The following is an 18,831-nucleotide window of genomic DNA, read 5'->3' on the forward strand; positions in this document are numbered from 1 at the left end:
TTTAATTCTATTATTGACTTCCAATTTTATATCATTGTGGTTGAAAATACTTTGTATGATATCTATTTTTAAGGCTATTAAGTCTTATGTTGTGGCCTAACATTTGGTCTATCCTGGAAATTTCCCTGTGAAATTGAGAAGAATGTATATGATGTTGTTATTGGATAGAGTGTTTTGTACATGTCTGTTAGATCTAGTTGGCTTATTGTGTTGAGCCCTCTGTTTTCTTACTTATTTTCTGCCTCGTTGTTGCATTCATTATTAAGAATTGGGTAATGACATCTCCAACTATTATTGTAGAAATTTCTCTTTCTCCCTTCAATTCTGTCTGTTGTCTGATATATTTTGATGTTCTATTATTAGGTGCAAAAATGTTTATAATTATATCTTTTGCTGGATTGAAACTTTATTAACATATAATGTGCTTCTTTGTCTCTTGCAATTTTTTTTTTAATTTCAAGTCTATTTTGTCTAACAAAAGTACAATTACCCTTGTGGTTTCAGTTACCATTTGAATGGAATACCTTTTTCCATCCTTTTACTTTCAATTTATTTCTGCCTTTGGATCAAAAGTGAGTCTCTTGTAGACAGAATATAATTGAATCATGGCTTTTAAAAATCTATTTTGTGAATTTATGTCTTTTAACTGAGAACTTAATTCATTTATAACTACAATAATTACTGATAAAAAGGGACTGTTGTTTTGCTCTTTGTTTTCTCCATACTTTATAGCTTTTTTGTTTGTCATTTTTTGAATTTCTCTTCTACATATTCTTTGTGTTTAGTTGATTTTTTGTAATGAAATGTTTTAATTCCTTTCTCATTTCCTTTTGTGTATATTCTACAGATTTTTCTATGTTTCCATGGGTATTACATGCAACACTAAAGTTACAGAACTTTAATTTAAATTTATAACAGCTTACCATACAAAACTATTCTTTCACAGCTCTGATCCTGCACCTTTTGGATGTTGATATCACCAAATTGCATCTTTATAAACTAATAGTCTCTTTGTTACTACACTAATCTCTTAAACTACGTAGAAATGAAGTGTGAAGTTATAAATTAATGTTGTTATAATACTAGCTCTTATAATTGTCCATGTGCTTGCCTTTATTGAGATCTTTATTCCTCAATTTTTTAATTTCATATAGCTTCTATTTATTTCATTTCACTCAGAAGGACTCCTTTCAAAATTTTTCACAGAGCAGGACTAGTGGTAACAAATTCTATCAGCTTTTGTGTCTCTGAAGTCAATTTCTCTCTTATTTTTGAAGGACGGTTTTGCCAGATACTGGATCCTTAGTTGAGGTTGTTTTCATTTTTTTTTTATTAGCACTTCAAATATATCATCATATTGCCTCTCCAAATTTTCTGATGTAAAATCTACTGATAATCTTATTAAGGATATTTTATTGTTTGTGACAAGTTTCTTTTTTATTGCTGCTTTTTAAGATTTTTTCTTGCTTTTGACAGTTTGGTTTTAACGTGTTTTGGTGTGAATCTCTTTGATTTCATACTGCTAGTACTTTATTGACCTTTTTGGCTGTTCATATTCATGTCTCCCATCAAAGTTGAAATATTTTGAGCCATTATTTCTTCAAATATTCTCTGCGCTCCTTTCCCTTTCTCTTTTCATTCTGAGATTCCCATAATGTTTAAGCTGGTCTGCTTGATGGTGCCCCACAGGTCCATTAGAATCTTTTTAATTCTCTGCAATTATTTTTTCTCTCTGTTCCTCAGACTTGATAATTTTCATTATCTTATTTTCAAGTTCACTGATTCTTTATTCTTTCTGATCAAATCTGCTTTTGAATCCTTCTGGTGAATTCTTATTTTAGTTATTGTATATTTCAGCTCCAGAATTTCCTTTTGGCTTTTTAAAAAGGTTTTCTGTATCCTTACTGATATCTTCATTTTGTTCATACATTGCTTTCTTGACTTTCCTCATGTATTTCCTTCATCCTTTGAGCATTTTTAAGACAGTTATTTTAATGTCTTTGTCTAGTAGATCTGGCATCAGGCCTTTCTGAGGGACAGTTTCTGTTGGTTTCTTTTTTTCTTTTGAATGGGATATACTTTTCTGTTTCTTTGTATGCCTTGTGACAGTTTTGTTGAAACTGGACATTGGGATCTAATAATGTAGTAATTCCATAGATCAGATTCTACCCCTTCCCTGGGGTTTTCTGGGGATTTTTCTTGGGTTTGGATTGGTTTGATTGCTGTATGATGTATCTGTGCCAAGAATAAGCCATGAGTATCCACTTAAGGTCTTTTCAGGCATTCTTTTGACCCTGTACCTTTCCTTGGGCATGCATGGTGACTTTCTAATGTCCCCCATATATGGAGCTGCTTTGAATATCCTAATCTTTAATGTATGGCTTCCAATGGGAGAAAAAAATAAGTAAATGAAGAGGAAATAAAAAGGTGATAGTCCTTTAATTCTCTTGGAAGACATACCACCTGGAGTGGGAGGGGCTTGCAAAAATGAGAGGAGGTGCAACAACATGTCCCCAACTCTGTGTCTGAAACTCTATGATCAGGAATAACAATTAGTGATTAGAACATACATCCCCAATATCTGGGGCAATAAAAGTGTCCTTATTTCCCACTCCGACTCCCAGAAGCTGTCGGCTGCTCTAGGAACATGTGCACAGCTTCGTGTTACAAGGCTGGGAGTGAGAGATCAGTGGTTACTGCCTAGCTAAGAACTGAAATTGAGTAAAATTAACCACAATTTACCATTTAAGCCTTCGCCCTGGAAGCCTTCAATTGTCTCCAGAGTTCCAAAAGAGTTGTATCGGCAGATTCCACCAGTGTAATTATTATCTGAGTGGGGACACAGATTTCTAGTATTTCCCGCTCTGACATTTTCCAAGAATCCTCCTAAAGTGACCTTTTGAAAACTCAGGGTGCTTGCTGGGATAATATCGTGAAGGATGCAGTACAGACCTAAATTGGCAACCAACAAATGGTGTGTTTCTCCTATTGTCAATATTCATAAGCTCAGGGAACAAGGGGTAGAAATGGAAGTAGCTCCTCTCACTATCATTCCGAGTGATCCACAGTAAAATATTTGCTTCCTGTCTGCACAGCTTTGGGCTCTGCTATTCCAAATGTCTAGAATTCTTAGTTCTAAACTGATAGTCATTTCTACCAGGATACTCAGATGGCTTCCCTGCCTGAAGGTTAAGCTTTCCCCTGGCCATTATGTAAGTAAACGGACAAAGAAGGGAGTTATGCATAGATATGCATAATTCATCCTATCAAGAGGACATTGGATGACATCTTAACAATGGGGTTAAGAAAGAATATGTATAGAATGCAGAGTGAGGTCCACTGAATACTCCCAAGTCCCTTGATTAAAGTCAAAGAAAAGTAATATAAAAAATATCAATAGAGAGGGCTGCTAATGACCCACTTTTCAGGTATGAAGATTTGAGTCACCTTATTAGCAATGAACCAAAAATAGCCAAGGAGCTTACTGAAGGCAAAAGGAATGTGCCATGGACAGTGGAAGAAGATAATTATAAAAACTAACTATGATCAAGGGACAAATTGTAGAAATGAGATCTGCAACAGTTATGTTAATTTGTTGTTTTCATACCAATATGTTTGTGTTTATATCATAGAATTTTTATTCTCTCATTTCTCTACCATTTAACATAATATATGTTAAAAGTGAGTAGAGAGAAAAACAACACAGAACGCTTGTGTGTGTGTGTGTGTGTGTGTGTGTGTGTGTGTGTGTGTGTGTGTGTCCGTGTCCCCACACTGGCCAATTCAATTCAGACATTAATTGGAGTTAGCGCAGGCCCCACAGAGAAGGAGTTCAATCCTACAAAACTGGCCTTCACTTCAGATGCCAATTGGAAGTAGCAGGTCCCCAAGTCAACCACAACTTCTGTTTGACTCGCTATAGATTGGAAGTTCCCACAACCCCCTTCTCAGTATTGACAACTTATTATGGAGTATATCTTAGTGCATACAATTGAACAGCCAGATGAAGAGATTCACAGGGCATGGTTCAGAAGGTTATCAAACACAGGAGTTTCGAACTCCTTGGAGTTGAAGTGTGCCTCCTCCCCAGCCTGTGGATGTGTTCTTATTCACCAACCCAAAAGCTCTTTGAACCCTGTACCTTAGGAATTTTTATGGAGGCTTTGCTATGTAGGCATGATTGATAATTAACTCATTATCCAGCCCCTCTCTCCTTCCTGGAGAAAGTTGGGGGTAGACCTGAAAGTTATAAGGTTCTAATTATGGCTTCATCTTTCTGTTGGCCAGCCTCCACCCAGGAGTCCACCCAGAGTCATCTCATTAGAACAAAAGTTGCCCTCATTACCAGGAAATGCCAAGGAATTAGGAATTCTGTGTAGGAAGTAAGGTCAAAAACAAAACATGCACCCAGCACAGAGGTTTTAGGAGGTCTGTGCCAAGAACTCAGGGCAGAGACAAAAATTCCTATTTTTTTTATTATGTTGCAAGTAATTAACCTCACATCTTACTATTTAACCTACAGGATCTCAAAAATATAAATATAACTCAGTTAGAAGATAAATATATTACCCAAATACGGATAAACAGATTTTGTATCTTCCTTTGGGAAAAGAGTCAGCTTGTTTGTACCCTAGGTTCTACAAAGGGTATTTGTATATTGACCAGGGAAAACATGATTTTGCTATTGTATTTATTTGGAAATTAAATACAGTTTTTAAAGATGATGATAAAGATATGAATGCCAAGCTAAAAAGTGGTGGACTATAGTGGATTCACCTTGTGTCCATTTAACTAATATGGAGCATGTTTCTTGTAATTCCCTACCCTGAATAGTTCTATGTCAGTACAGGCAACTGGAGATACTTTGCATGAGATTTGGAAACTGGAAACGAAGGAGCAGTCATGTTCCTCTAAGTCTTCAAAAATCAGTGTAGGGTGGCTTGTTTTGCCAGGTAGGTACTTTGCTGATTATCTGCTGGCTCACCTTGTTGGCATAGACTAGCAGCAAGGCTTGCTGCTCTCCCAGCTTTCAACCATCCCCTCCTTCATGACTCGTGGGCCATGTGTGTTTAACATCATGAGGAAGAGAGCAAGCTTCTACTGTAGGTCACCCACATCACTGAAGACAGTGACAGCCTATGTCGATTCCAGTCTCTCTTCATGGGTTCTGGTTTATTCCCACAAGTTTCAGTTTCTCGTTGCTCTGCCCTACTTTATGTCCCTCTTTCTTTTTTAACTTTCTGCCATTCTGATTTCAGACCCCTGTAGCAGACACAGAAGCAATAACCTTAAAAATACTGTTCAACCAACTTCCATAATTGTATAAGTTTAAATCCCTACAAAAATCTTTTTTATGTATTATTCCTGTTGGTTCTGCCACTCCTATCAAGTCCTCACTGACATATTGATACTGGGCCATGTCACTGAGGTTAGAACACACCCACTGGACTTCTCACCTCCAAGTGGACATCAGTGAGCTCAGAAAGTTCATGGGCAGGAAGAGACTAGGTGCTTTGGATAAGACTTCCTAGTAAATCCAAAAAGTGGGGATTACAGCCTTGGCTCCAGTATTGAAAGAAGTATATAAGTTCCCAAACCAGAAGGAAAGATAATCCAGTTACATTTAGAATTAATTTACCATGCTGTTTATGGTCAAAACCTAAGAAAGGTGAGAGGAATGTGTCCACCAATCCATGTGTTAACCAAAATGGCAGGAATCCATCCTGGGCCAGATGACTCTCAGGGCACTATAGCTAATTGTTATGGTCCATGCAAGCAAGTTTCAGGTGGGAGGACCCTGAAGACAAAGCCCAAAGAGAAACAATATTATCTGAGAATAATCTGAAACCCCATGGTAGGCTCATAGTCTCTCAGCCAGTGACAGTACGGAACTCTCCCTGAAAATGGCAGCCCTCAGTCAGTGTGGACCTAGGACAGCTTCCTTCATCAGTTTTCTGGCAGTAGAAGAACATATTGAGAATAACACAGGCTAGCCAAATCTATGAAAGGCTACAGAGGCACTGATTCAGGGAGAATTCTGGAATGGAGTCTTGACCACCTTTTCTAGAGTTTATACCCCATAATTATCTGCCAGAGAAGTCATTCGCATCCAGTGGCTGTGAATGCTGGAAGGAGCCCCAAGAACACTCTAAAAGCCTCTGAGTTGGGATTACACCAAGGGGACTAAGGGTGATTTACTGAAGCCAGACTCCTGGAAACCAGGGCAGGTTTTCTAGGTTGATCTATGCTGGTACCATGTAGTCTGGTTGAGTAGGTTCAAGGTTCAGGACAGGGTTAGGTGGTATAGAGGACACTTTGGCACATTCAAGGGCAAATTTTCCTGGCTAAAGTTCAAGAATAGACATGTATCTAGAGCTAGAGAGAATAAACAGACAGAATAACCAACAGTAAATGCTAACATTATCTTAGATCTGCACAAATATTTTCTATTTTAAAAGGCGCTTCAAATATTTATTGAGCCCTAATGCTACAGGCATAGTTCTATACACTAGAGTATGGTTGTGATGCAAAAAGATAAAGAGGCTGTCTTCATAAAACTCACTCTCTTGTGAAAGGCAGACAATAAACACATAAACAGATAATTGGTGTTATGGACAATGAAATGCAGGACAGGGGGTAGAGGGTAGTGATAGGAGTTCTATTTTACAGAAGAGGCTTAGGTGAGAGCTCTCTCAGAAAGTAGCATTTGTGCTGAGCTCTGAAAGAAGGGAGGATGCAAACCACACAAATATCTGTGGGAGAAGAGGGAAAGGTTTGTATAAGACACAAGTGACAAAGCTGGGATTTGAATCCACAGTAGTTGATTTATCAACTTTCATTTTTCCTTCTTCCTTTGGCAACACTCTTATTCTCCATGAATGGTGACTTCAATCCCTGGCAGATTTTCCTTTAAGAATTTTGAGTACATTAAATTGGTATTTGGTGATCTGGACCAAGCTATGCATTGTGTTTATACTTGCACCCAACTTCCTCCACTCTGCCTCCCAAGATAACTAAAGTTCATTTTAATGGGGACAAGGGTATCTGATGCAATGGATCTCAACACAAATCCACTAGAGGTAAACCAGTATATGAAAGCCTATGAGGCATTCTGTAACATGGCCTTTCTGACATTAAATTGCCTCTGGAACCCTTTTATCTGTGGCATCCATCGCCATCATATGGCATGAGTGTTATAAGAAATACACTTTTGAAAACATGAATGTAAAGGATGGGAGCCTCTTCTGAGCTGAGTGACCTTGCGCAAATATCTTTTGCAAATCCAGACTTTCCACGTTTCTAGATGATGGAATCTTGGACACTGCAAGAATCTCACAGTTGCCTGATGTTTGAACTGCCTTCCTTAAACAGCTTTTTGATTGTTGTTGTATGTAAAAGCGTAATAGTGCAGCAAAAGTTCATTTCCTTTCTTAATTTTGTCAGAAACTACCTGCGTAGAAAGCACTTGCAGAAACTCATCCCATGGGGAGGGAGAAAGATGTTAGTGAGGAGAAAGATGCTCATCTGCTTTTATTATTCTCTCTCAAATCACTAGCTTTCGTGAAACAGAGCAGAGGTCTGAATGTGGTTTCTTCTAAGCATTTTTTTTTTTGTAAACTCTTAATTGAAATATAGCCTTTAAAAAAAAGCTCACAAATAAGCATAAATGTTGGGCTTGGTGAAATTTTAAATCCTGGTTTAAGAAAAATAAAAACCATCACTAACGTCTCAAAGTTCCTATTGGAGTCTCACCTATACCTACCCCAAAATATACCTGTCATTCTACTTTAAATACTGTATTTTAGTTTTATACAAATTGAACTGGAAATTTTCTGCCTGGCTTCTTTTGTTCAACATTATTCCTTGTGACTCATCTATGTTGTTACATGTAGCAGTAGTTTATTCATTCTCTTTCTCATTGCTGTGTAATATTCTATTGTATGGATTTCCTACCAGTTCTCAAACCAACCTGCTATGTTTTACAGAGTGGTGTCTGACACGGGTTTAAATGCAAAGCTGTCAAACTCTAATGACCTAATTTATTTGAGGAAATATGAGAAAAATGTGGGGGAAGGAGATAATGCTAGAAATCCAGTCTGGATTATTCTTGACACAAAAATTATAATGATTTTTTATTGACATGAGGGACATATTATTTCAGTAGAGTATTTCACTTTCTACTGAGTATGGACCATGTGACACACTAGATTGAAAATGAATTTCAATTCACACTGATCAAACCTATAATTCCTTGGGTGCTTCTGTTGGCCCCCCACATTAAGTAGCTGAGATATTGAGTTTTCCTGTAAGGAACTGAAACAAGAAATCACTGAATCAAGAGAGTGATTGGTAAGGAAAGCTGAGATCAAAACTGTGGATCCCAACATCTGGAATGGGTACACCTGAGAAACCATTTCTACAGATGGAGATATGTCCTCTATTGCTGTATGCATGTTCTTTGTATCAAATAAATCTTCCTCCTCTCACTGTGGTGGTCTTCATGCCTGACATTTCTCATTCTGGTTATAAAGACTATGCAGCTCTCTAAGCCTACATTTCCGAATCTGTAAAATGAAGATAATACCTATTTCCAAAATATTGTTGAGAGCACTAAATAAGTCAACTTGTACACAATGACAGGTATTGTAAATACCTATTTAAAAGTAGCCTTTCAGATCTTTAGATACCTTTTCCAGCAGACATTGTCCAATTAATATTGCAAATATTAAGTTGAAAAATATCAGTGAAAGAAGAAACTACTGATTTTCTACTTGATGAGTACTTTGTGCACAGAGTTAAGCACTGACATTCTGTATCAGACAGAAGCTAGGAAGGACATTGATATGTCATCTCTGGCATTGTCCCTGTCCTGAGAGACCTGCCCAGAGCCCCTTTCACTCTGAGTTATGGAGTATTTGGTCTGGCAGCTCTATGGTCCACTGAGCCGGGTTAGGGTCACCACAGTCCTGGATCCTTTATGAAATTTCAAACCCCGAAGGCTGTAAGGAACTGTACAGGACATGTGACCCAACATCCTCCTGGGGGTTTTGTCTATGGCATCCTTGACAGGGGTCTTTCACCTTCTGTTTGGATGCCATCGGTGACAGGAAGTGCTGTACCTTACAAGGAAGCCTGCCCTGCTCTTGGGCTCCTCTGATTGTCACCTGCTTCCTGCTCACAATAAACTGAAATAGTGTCTTCCTGTAAGTTCCATCCATTTGTCTTCCTTGTGACTTCTGGAGGCCACACAAACTGTCTGCACCCTCTTACATGTGACAGCCCTTCAGAAAGATTTTCTCTCTGTTTGGAGATACATCATTCACCAAAACGATGCCTCACAAGTGATCCTCACTCAAGCCCCTGGGGAGTTATATAGTGTCTCTTGAAGAGTATCTAGAGTAGAGGAGTGTGCATGTGTGTGTGCGTGTGTTCAATTTTATATGTATTTGAAGTAAGATGTTCGTAAATGAGAGTCACCAAAAACTTGTGTTTATATGAATATAACTTGATAAGGAAATATAAATAGTCCCAAATTAAAATTCATCAACATGTTGAGTCTGTACTGCTAGAGGATCTGGAAGCGGTGATAGTTTTGTAAGAAATGGGGAAAGCGTGCTTAAAAATACTGGCTACAGAGTCAGGCCGGGCACGGTGGCTCACGACTGTAATCCCAGCACTCTGGGAGGCTGAGGCAGGTGGTTCACGAGGTCAGGAGATCGAGACCATCCTGGCTAACATGGTGAAACTCCGTCTCTACTAAAAAAATACAAAAAATTAGCTGGGCATGGTGGCGGGCACCTGTAGACCCAGCTACTTGGGAGGCTGAGGCAGGAGAATGGCATGAACCCAGGAGGCAGAGCTTGCAGTGAGCCGAGATCGTGCCACTGCACTCCAGCCTGGGTGACAGAGTGAGACTCTGTCTCAAAAAAAAAAAAAAAAATTGGCCACCGAGTAGTCAAACTGCTTCAGTGAAAACTTTGATTTTCTCTACCCTTTAATAGCTCTGTCACTGTGAGCAAAGTTCTTATCTCTCTGAGCTTCCGTTTCCTTATCTATAAATTGGGTTTTCTTGAGAGAATTACATGATAAAATTATTATGAACATTTTAGTTCAGTTTAACGCATAGTAAACAATCAATAAAAATACACTTTATAACAGTTATTATTTAGTGATTACCAACATTCTTGAGCATCTATGACCTCATGTTAGCACAATAATCTGAACTCTATTCTTTCCCCCAAAAGTCCATCACTTATCCAAGGCCACATAAGTGGCAGGAGTCAGGGTGAGAAATCAAGTTTAAAGCACTCGATTTTAAAATCTGTGCTTTTGTTACTAAGCCCATGCTGCGTGTATGTCACAGGCCTGATGAAATAAGCAAACCAATTCTTTGGCAAAAATTGAAACCCATTCTTCCAAACAGTCCCCACAGGTGATAATACATATATTACAAGATTCCTCTTTAGAATGGATTTCAGAGCTGGTGAGAACCTTTTTTTCTTTTTAAAATTTTCAGTGGTAGCAAATTGTGTCCTTTGTTGCCAAAAATACAATTCACCCTCATCAGAAGCCATTCAGTCAACTCTGATGAATAAGCCGGGTGATGAAGCAGGGGGATAATTTTATGTCACACGTGGCAACATGCCTATGAAGTTGAGCCCAATTTCCTTATGTGACACGTAAATGGGCCCCAAAAGCTGTCCCCAAAGAGGACTTTCCTCACTAGATTAAGCCTACACCTTAGGCTAAAAAAGAAAATTTTTTCAGAAAAGGCAGCATTCATTTGAAGTCGTAAGTTCCTGTTTATTTGCTAACAATGTGTCAAACTCATTAATTTGTCTGAACACATCAATTTTATACAAGGGGTCTTAAAGACATTATGCTAAATCCTGAAGATACAAAGACAAGGTCTCTTCCCACAAGGAATTTAAAATGTAGCCAGGGAAAAAGAAAGGAGAGTAACGGGGTCATAGGGATAGATTTATGCATAGGGCACTGAGATTACTAAGGAGGAGTTTAGGCTCAGGGAGGATATTGCTGGCCTTGTTGGAAATGGTGACAACTTACTGGCTTTGAATGGATATCTAGGAGTTAGGCAGCAAGACAGTGAAGAGAGAGGAATTTTAAACAGATAAAGCAGAATTAACAGAAGTCCAGGGATGAAACAGAATGGAGACTTGAGCAGCTACAAGATTATAGCTGTAAAATGGGGAGTGTTTCTGGAGCTGCATTGAAAAACATTTATAGAACCAGGCAGGAGCAGTATCAACCAAAGGTTGTACTTGAAGTGTTTAGAAGTTTAGCTTTAACTTGGAATAGTAAGCAAGACTATGAAAACCCAATTTTACAGGCCAGAAAAAGTATTCTAACAGCAGCATGGAGAGACCAGAGTGAGGTAACATCAGGCAGAGGCTGTAGCAAAAATAAAGTTGAGAGGTCATGAAGACCTGGAGGGAAGTGATGACAATAAGGATAAAAAAGAAGGTGTGGATTTTAGGTAGGATTGATAAGAGGATGAACTAAGAGGACTTGGGAACCAACTGGAAGTGGCAAGTCAAGGAAAGAGATACATACACAAAGGGCATTTTTAATAAAAATTAAAAGAAAAATTTGGCTCACTAAGGGCCCTTCTATTTTTTGCAAAGTTTTAACGTTATCAGAGGGGATATCCATGGACTAATTTCTGGAAGAGTCTATAAAATACACACACACACACACACACACACACACAGAGAGACAGAGAGAAAAAACTGCATACTGAATACATTTCATTATTTTTAGTCAATCTCAGGGCCATTACATAGAACGTAAGTGATGCATGAGGCCAGAAATAATTTTAGACCTCTGTGTTTGGCATTTATTTAAGGTTATTATCAAGAGATAATAGACTATGTGCTCCTTATAATAGAGCTGTAGAGTTTTTAGAAATTAAAGTAGCAAGTAGTGAAATGCCTTGTGCATGGCAATGATATTTAGCTTCTTCTCTGACTTTCTTTCTGAGATACCAGGTCCAAGGTGATTTTAAAAAGAGGCCTTGGAGATTGCTGTGAGTTCCCCATTGATTTCATATACACTGAAGGCTTCAGGTGTGCTCTCAATAGCGCCTATTGTTAACCAGTTTTAAAGGGGGAGGCTTTAATGGAAAAAAAAAATAGTCATTGTTTTTCTCTCAGGCTGAGAGAAAAACAGCAACCAACCAAAGACCGATGTTTTGTCACTTTTACAACCACCTTATTGCAGGCAGAAGAAGTATCTTAAACAAAGACACGCATTTTTTTTTTTAATTTCTTTTGGAAGGTTTGTTCTACTTCCTTAAATCCTTTCGGCAAAAAAAAAAAAAAAAAAAAAAAAAAAAATTGATTAACTCCTTCGTCACGAAAGATAACTTACAGAGAGAGAAGAGCCCAGAAGAGTGCAAGGAGGGTTCGGTCGTGATCTGGGAGCAGCAGGTTTGGTTGGGCGGGAGGTGAGGTCACTAGGACACCAGTAATGCAGAGACGAGAAAGGGCACCGCAGAAGAGCTGTCCCTCTCCTAAGTTCAAGGTCTGGCCTACAGAAGGGCCTTGTTTCTAAGCACCCTGAGAGAACATCCATTCAAGTAGTTCTTCTCTCTAAACAAGCTACATTGCCTATTGGCTTCTGAAAGTTATATTTGGCCCCTTCATTGCTTCAGGAAATTTGCTATGAAATTTCAGGACGATGAATGGAAAATGGACACATTCCTTGCCCTGCACGAACTCATCACTTGGTAATGAGTTCTGTCATAATGCTAACCCACTACACTATAGATGGATAGGGCTATGTATCACAAAATTAGTACAAGTAAAAAGCCGAAGGAACAAGGAGGAGAGAATCGGCATGGGCTTCCTGGAAGAGAAAATTTGAACAGCACCTTGAGGGATATTATGAGTTACACAGGCAGAAGTGGGGCAGAGTGTTTCGCCCAAGTGGACATTGTGCTGAGAGGGCTGTATATTGCATTTGTCCATAGTAAAGGCATTATTCTTTGGCTTCAAAACCAAGTGGCCTCCCCATGTGTCACAACTGAGTAGGTAACACCAAGACCTCCAGCACTTCCTAAAATATCTGTCCATCTGCTTAAAGGACATCACTGAATCTAGCCTTAGAGAATTAAATGGACACTTACTGATTCATACCAGTCTGAAATCTGCCAACGAATGAGATGATCAAAGGGGGTGAGAAGGGAGAAGTATTTTGGGAACCCAGAGCACTTATATTTAGAGCAGACATGGATTGAGGAGCAAATCTGCCAAGTGACAAACTGGAAGTAATTTACAGCACTCTAGGTTAAATCACAGCACATCTTAATCTCTTTTTTAGACCTTCTATTTCCTCTTTTCCTCACTTCTCAGTGTGACACCAGCATGCCTAGATTTGGTCTAAACCTCACTCTGCTTCAGTGTCCCCTGAAGATTACAGGAGGGTAAAACTGTACCGTAATGTGGAGATAGACTGAAAGAGGTCCATAAGGAATAATAAAGAAAAGAGTGACGTTTGATCTCAGGATGTGTTTCTTCTTTATTGCAGGGACTCTGGCAATTCTAAAACAAAAACCAGATCTAGACATGTAGGGGTTTCCATTATATGAAATCTTTTGAGAGACACAGATCATCCAAGTCCATCTGTTGTAAAGAGTGGAGAATGTTTGTGTGCTGTGAGGGCCATGCATGAGGGTGCCGCAGTGTGGAGGTGTGGGTTTTAGTTCCTCCGTGATGTGGAACAGGGCTGAGATTATTGGTTCTCAGCCATTCCAAGAAGGAATATATCATGATTGCCCTGCTGGCTCCCAAGTCTATTGTGTAAGAGTCTGTTGCATGCCTTCGTCCTGGTACTCTGAGACCACAAGATAGATATGACATATATTTCTGGAGCAACTTGAATATTAAGTATTGGAGGAAAACTCATCTAAATGATCTTTCTTAAAACTGCTAGTATTTACTGAGCATCTTCCAACTACTTAGCACTATTCAGTGTTCTATGTGAACTAATTTATTTTTTCACTTCAACAATAAGATAGGAATTGCTGTAATCCTTGTTTTAAAAATTAGAAAACTGATGTACAGAGAAGCTGAGTAATTGGACCAAGGTTGTGCAGTATTAAGTAGTGAAGTCAAATTGTCAACTCAGTCTATTGATATAAATATGTTGGGGCTTAAAATGCAAATTTCACACACACACAAAATAAGATTTCATGTGATAAGTCAAGAAAATGGCAAATTTTCTAGGTGGGTCTCAGGGTAAGGTCCTTACTCTTCTTTGCTTAAGAATATTTTTATACAAGAGTTAAAAACTTACTAATTTGTGTATGCCAAGTCATGTATCCAGCACCAGAAAGAGTTGGAGATAAATGTTAGATATAATCCCTACTCTTAAAGAAATTGGGGAAGAAAATGAACACACAGGCAAAAGAGCAAACAACACACAAGTGATTTTGAGACAGCTAGCTCCAAGTCTTGTTGATGTTCACAGGAAGATGGGGACTGTGTAGCCTTGATTAGTCAGGGCTTATTTCCAGGAGCAGTTAGAGTTAAAGCAGATCCTTATAAAAAACGCAGAATTTTTTTTGCTTTGTTTTGTTTTTTGAGAAACAGTGTCATTCTGTCACCCAGGCTGGAGTGCAGTGGCCCAATATCAGCTCACTGCAACCTCTGCCTCCCAGGTTCAAGCAATTCTCATGCCTTGGCCTCTTGAGTAGCTGGGATTACAGGCATGCACCACCATGCCCAAATAATTTTGTATTTTTAGTAGAGATGGGGTTTCGCCACATTGGCCAGGCTAGTCTCAAACTCCTGACCTCAAGTGATCCACATGCTTCGGTCTCCCAAAGTGCCAAAGTGCCGGATTACAGGTGTGAAACACCATGCCTGGCCCAGGAAATGCAGATTTACATGGGGACGGAAAAAGCCCAAGGAAAGTGCAAGCTTAAACCTAGGGATACAAGTAGGATTAGGACTGGAAACAAGGGGGAAACAAGTCATGAGAGGCAGGAAGGATCGATATTATTCATTTGGAGAAAAACTTTGTTAGATATGGTGAAAAGCTCTTAAGGAAGTCCTTGGACATCATCCAGCTTCTCCCTTTATGAACATTTATTGAATGCTTTCTGTATTCAGGCATTGACATCGCAGTCTAGACTTGATCTAAAGAGCGAGGAGATTGGTGAGGCCCTATGTATAGGGCTAGAAAGTGTCATGGTGACAGTGGTGTTGAGAAAAGTTGAATAGAATAGAAAAAAAGAAGTGGGTAATGGGTGATCAGAACTGTCAATAGGTTGTTTTGCAATAATCCTGTTTGGAGATAATGAGAGCCTAGACTAGGAAGAAAGAAAAGGCCAGGAGCAGAGAGGGCACATTTGAAAGATGTCATGAAAAAAAATCAATATGACTTACTAATAGATTGGATGGAAGGGACAAATTAGAATATAGTAGAATAGCCTGAAAATCTGGAAAATGGCAGTATCCATGATTACAAGGGGTAGGCCAGAAAGAAGCACTGGTTTAAAGGAATGTTTTAGTGTTTTCCAGTTGAGTTTTAGCTGCAGTGTGGCAGAATATCTAGATAAAACTGTCCTTTACAGAGTCTACTTAAAAGTAGACCATGAGGAAGCTGGTACATCTAGAAATTTTCATCTTGATAACAGCAGCAACACAAAATAAAGATCATTGAGCTCTTAGAGGCTGTGAGGACTTCCAGTTAAAAACAGCAGGTTGGCCATGCAAATGGGATTCAGTTACCACCAAAAATAAATAAGCAAAGAAAGAAAACAGTGGTAAAGCAACTATGAAAGGTCTGATATGGTTAGGATGTTTGTCCCCTCCAAATCTCATGTTGCAATGTAATCCCCGGTGTTGGAGATGGGGCCTGATGGGAGGTTTGGGTCATGACGGTGGATTCCTAATGAACGGCTTGGTGTACTCCTTGTGGTAATGAGTGAGTTCTCACTCTGCTCTGAGTTCACGTGGGATCTGGTTATTTAAAAGCACGTGACACCTCCCACCCCCTTGCTCACTCTTGCCATGCCATGTGCTGGCCCCTACCTCACCTTCTGTCATAAGTGGAAGCTTCCTGAGACCCTCATCAGAAGCCAAGTAGATGTTGTTGCTACGCTTGTATAGCCTGCAGAACCATGAGTCAATTAAACTTCTTTTACTTCTAAATTACCCAGTCTCAGGGATTTCTTCAAGCAAAGCAAAAACGGACAGACACAAGCACATAAACACAATAGCAAAGAGAACAGAAATGGGAACAACAATAATGAAATGCTGAGGCTTGAAAATAGCTGATGCTAACTGCCTTAGCAGACAGGAGAATGTTAAATCCTGTTCTGGGGAAAGCCAAGTAACACTCTCATTTTTACCCCCAAATCTCCAAAGGCGCTGGAATTGGAAGAACTGGGTACCCAGGAAAGGTGCTGTTTGGGAGGGTGAGTTAAAATACCGGGTTAGAAGCAGGAGGATTCACAGGAAGTCTTTTTTATGAAGCAGTTAGACCCCCAGTCCCTCCTCCCACTCCATGCAACCTCTTTCCCACAGTAGAAGCCTAAAGGGTTTTTCTCTGGAGAGAATAAAACAGAATGTCTCTGGACCTGGAGATAAGGGCAGGGATTACGAAGGCACTGTAAACAGGGAGGATCGATGAAGCGCAAGATTTCCAACTGAATGCAAATTCTGAGAAAAAATAGTATCCGTCTGAAATTCCAAACCAGCTAAACTCTCAGTTAAGTGCGAGGGCAGGAAAAATACATTTTCATGCATGCAAATATGTTATATGTCTAAAATATATCACCCCCTTACGTTTTTCATCAAGCAGCTCCTGAAGAATGTGCTCAAATGAAATGAAGGAGAAAATAGGGAAAAAAGAAACAGAGTAAGAGGTGAGAGGCATCTTCAGGGTGGAAATCACAGGGAGATTCCTATGAAGCAGTTGGGCAGCATGCTTAGAAATCAACAAATCCAGATTGGAGCAGGTCAGAAAATTCTTAGCAAGTGCTCTTCAAGAAGAGGAGAAAAAATTTACACTACTGGAAGAGAGTATGCGATAACTGAGAGACAAATAATAGGAAATTTAACAACCAAAAACTTTTGCCAGAAAAATAGTATCAACATTATAATATATAACTCAGCTATGGATAGTGTTTACATAATAGTAGTAGTATAAAAATTATATTTGATCTAAATTTATTTATATTAGGAAGACAAAGGAACAAGAAACAGACATATTTTATGAGAGGCTGAGTGTGAAAGGTACTTAAATCATCATCTTCTATACTTGGAAAACAAAGAGTAAGTACAAAAACTGAAAACAAACAAGCTCTAATTCAGAATACTATTTAGAGACACTGGAGTAAATACCAAACAAGTATCTAAAAGAGCTGACTGTGGGTCCCATAGTGTGGTAGGCAGAATAACACTCCTTCCCCAAAAGATATCCAAGATCTAATTCCTGGGGCCTCTGAATGTTACCTTACATGGCGAAAGAACTTTACAGATGGAACTTTGCAGATGTGACTAAGATTAAAGAACTTGAAAAAGGGAGATTATTGGGGTGTGATGGGGGCAATGTAATCACTTGAATCCTTAAAAGTAGAAGAGAAAGGCAGAAGATGAAGTTGAGAAATGGCCCCAAGAGAAAGATCCACTGTCCTATGCTAGCTCTCAGATGTGAGGAGTATATACAAAAACTAGGGCTCAGGACAGCCCTGTGCTGACAGCCAGCAACAGCCCTACAACCATAGGAAACTGAATTCTGCTAACACCTGAATGGGCAAAGAAGCAGATTCTCCTCTAGAGCCTCCAGAGGGGAACACGGCCCTAGTGATGCCTAGTGATGCTCAGTGAGACCCAGGTTGGACTTCTGACCCACAGAACTATAAGATAATAAATCTGTGTTGTAAGCCACTAAGTTTGTGGTAATTTGTTACATAAACAATGGAAAACTAATACACATGAAAAATGGGAAATCATGGCAGGAGAGGACAGACTAATTTTTCATGAGAAACTCTGAAGAAATAGTTAACTCTTTAAATTACGTTTATGTGTACCTTAATAACGATTTTTAAAAGAGTAATTACAAGGTCAGTATAAGATATTCAGAGTTACTAAACCCACTACCAGAAGTTTACAACTCAAATTTTTAAGAATTCGGATGAGTCGAAAAACCAACAACAAGAAGCATGGAGGGCAATATGGGATTCAAATTACTAGAAATAGTTATAAATGAGTAGAAATCATACTCCATTGTAACTACAGATTTGTGTTTCAGTTTTGTTTAAATTGTGATATTTATATGATATATATTTTATATAAGTTTTATAAATATGTATGCTTTTTAATTTGTGTTTGCTGTTTTAAAATAAGCTCATGAGAAATCCTGTATCTCAGAAATCATACTCAAAGAAGTGCCCAGGGGGAATTAAACGAGATCTTGAGTTCTGTCTTTACAAAGGCCAATGTATATAAAAAGAAATGAAATAAAATAAAACAAAGACAAGAAATACTATGGTATTCACTGATCTTTTTTTCCTTTTGGTGATCTATCCACTGCCTTAAAATGAACTATGTATCTTTTCTTTTTCTTTCTTTTTTTTTGAGACAGTATCTCACTCTGTCATCCAGGCTGAAGTGCATGGGCGTGATCGAGGTTCACTGCAGCCTCAGCCTCCTGGGCTCAAGCAACCCTCTCGCTTCAGCAACTCCAGTAGCTGGGACTAAGGCTCCAGGCTCCTGCCACCACACTCGGCTAATTTTTGTTTTTGTTGAGACGGGGTTTTGCCACGTTGCCCAGGCTAGTTTTGAACTTCTGATTTGAACT

The sequence above is a fragment of the Pan paniscus genome, chromosome 12 (genome assembly GCF_029289425.2).
Source record: "Pan paniscus chromosome 12, NHGRI_mPanPan1-v2.0_pri, whole genome shotgun sequence".
In the NCBI taxonomy this organism is placed as follows: Eukaryota; Metazoa; Chordata; class Mammalia; order Primates; family Hominidae; genus Pan; species Pan paniscus.